The 2743-nt window shown below is 48.7% G+C and overlaps 1 pseudogene; it reads right to left on the reverse strand.

The window, feature by feature from the left end:
* Nucleotides 1–1072: 1072 nt before the first annotated feature.
* On the reverse strand, nucleotides 1073–2537 carry LOC144577714 (keratin, type II cytoskeletal 8 pseudogene; annotated as a pseudogene).
* Nucleotides 2538–2743: the final 206 nt, after the last annotated feature.

Genomic DNA, 2743 nt, shown 5'->3' on the forward strand with positions numbered 1-2743 from the left:
TAACATGAAATTTACTTTCGTAACCATTTTTAAGCATACACTTCAGTGGCATTATGTACATACACATTGTTGTGCAACCATCATCACCAGGTCTCCAGAACTCCCTTTAGCTTGCAAAACTGAAACTGCACCCAATCAATAACTCTCTTTTTCCCCAATTTCACCAGTCCCTAGCAGCCACCATTGTCTATCTTTGTCATATGACTACTCTAGATTTTCATGTAAGTGAAATTACATAGTATTTGTCTCTTTCTGGCTGGCTTATTTCACTTAGCATAATGTCCTGAAGGTTCATCCACATTTTAGCAAGTGTCAGAATTTTCTTCCTTTTTTAAAGCTGAATAACATTCTCTTGTATGCATATATCACATTTTGGTTATCCACTCCTCCATCCATCAGTGACACTTAGGTTGTTTCACCTTTTGACTCTGGTGAATAATGCTGTTATGAACATGGGTATACAAGTATCTCTTCAAGACCATGCTTTCAATTCTTTGGAGTTTCTGCCCAGAATTAAATTGCTGGATCATGTGGTTATTCATTTTTAAATTTTTTGATGAATCATTATGCTGTTTTCCACAGTGACTGCACCATTTTCCCTTTCCACCAGCAGTGCTCATTTTATCTGCATCCTCACCAACACTTATTCTCTGTTTTTTTTTGACAGTAGCCATCCTAATGAGTGTGAAATGATATCTCCATGTAGCTTTGATTTGTATTATCCTAATGATTAGTGACACTGAACATCTTTTTATGTTCTTATTGGTCATTTGCATATCTTCTTTGGAGAAATAGCTATCTATTCAGGATGCTTGCTCTCTCTTTTTTTTTTTTTTCAGAGCTAGCTGAAGTTTTATTTTGGACCCCCCAAAAAGTGCTTGAATTATTTTGTAATTGGAGGCCCGGACAAGAGGGGTCCCCAGGCAGTAGACTCCCTCATGGGTGGGCTGAGGGCTAGGGCTGAGCCTCAGGTGGGTCTCCTGTTCACTGTGCTACTCTGCACAGCCGCCTCCCTCCGGGGATCTGGCACAGCCGCAGGGGGGCAGGCTGGGAGGGGCTGCTGCAGAGCTGTTCACTTGGAAAGGACATCAGACGACTCAGACCTCAGCTTCCCGTTGCAGGTCTTGATCTTCTTCACAACCACAGCCCTAGTGGAGCTGGTGCAGCTGAAGGAGCTGGAGCCTGCGCCAGAGCCAAAGCTGGAGCCCAAGCCGCACCTGTGGCCAGGGCTTGTGAGGCCCCCATAGGCCGGCTATGCTGAGACCACCTGCATAGCCGATGGTGGTCTTCGTTTGGATACTCCTGTTCTGCATCCCAGGCTCCACGGCTCTCCTCTCCCAACAGCAGCTTCCTTTAGGTGGCAATCTCGACATCCAGGGCCAGCTTGACCTTCAACTCCTGGTACTCACGCAGCTGCTGCGCTTGGTCTGCTGCAGGGCGGCCTCCAGCTCAGACAGCTTGGCGATGGCATCCTTAATCGCCAGCTCCCCACGCTGCTCGGCATCTGCCTCTGGCCTTTTGAGTCCCTCAGTCTCAGCCTGGAGCCGGCTGATGCTCCAATTCCTCTGGGAGATCTCAGTCTTTGTAAGGCACAGGTCATCCCCGTGCTTCCCAGCCAGCTCCTGCAGCTCAGCATACCTGATGTGGTACATGCTCTCAGCCTCAGCCCGGCTGCGGCGGGCCATCTCCTCGTACTGCGCCTTGACCTCAGCGATGAATCCAAACATGTCCAGGGAGCGGCTGTTGTCCATGGACAGCATCACAGACCTGTATGAGATCTGGATTGCAGCTCCCGGATCTCCTCTTCATACAGCTGCCTGAGGAAGTTGATCTCATCAGTCAGCCCTTCCAGGCAAGACTCCAGCTCTACCTTGTTCATGTAAGCTTCATCCATATCCTTCTTGATGAGGACAAATTCATTCTCCATCTCTGTACACTTATTCATCCTCCTACTTGCTCTTGAAGTCCTCCACCAGCCTCTGCATGTTGTCAAGCTCCGCCTCCAACTTCAGCTTCTCCTGGCCCAGATTCTCCAGCTGCCGCCTCAGGTTGTTGATGTAGTTCTCAAACATGTTGTCCATGTTGCTCCTAGCCATCTTCTGCTGCTGCAGAAGGCTCCACTTGGTCTCAAGCATCTTGTTCTGGTGCTCCAGGAAACATACCTTGTCTATGAAGGAGGCAGAGTTGTTGTTGAGGGTCTTGATCTGCTCTTTCTCCTGGGTACTCACGGCCTGGATGTTGGGGTCTGCCTCCAGGTTAAGGGGGCTCAGCAGGCTCTGGTTGACCAGGACAGCAGTGATGCCTCCCATGTTGCTGGCCCCACCATAGCCTCCACCCAGGCCACCCCAGAAGCTGCTGCTGTCCACTCGGGAGAAGCTTGAGGAGCTGATGAAGGCATCAGGCCCACTCGTGTAGGAGCAGCTGATGAAGGCCTGGGGGCTGGAGGTGGAGACCTTGTAGGACTTCTGGGTCACCCTTATGACCATGGTGGAGACAGAGTGGAGGCAGGTGGGCTGAACCAGGTGGAGATTCCAGAAGGAGAGGAGAAGCTGCTTCTTGGTTGATCCTTGCTCATTTTTAAATTGGGTTGGTTTTCATTGTTGAGTTATAGGAGTTCTTTACATATCTGAGAAACTAACTCCTTATCAGATATATGATTTGTAAATATTTTTCTCCTATTCCACGGGTTGCCTTTTCACTCTGTTGATTGTGTCCTTTGATATACAAAAGTTTTAAATTTTGA

Source organism: Callithrix jacchus, chromosome 9 (assembly GCF_049354715.1).
Source record: "Callithrix jacchus isolate 240 chromosome 9, calJac240_pri, whole genome shotgun sequence".
Classification (NCBI taxonomy): domain Eukaryota; kingdom Metazoa; phylum Chordata; class Mammalia; order Primates; family Cebidae; genus Callithrix; species Callithrix jacchus.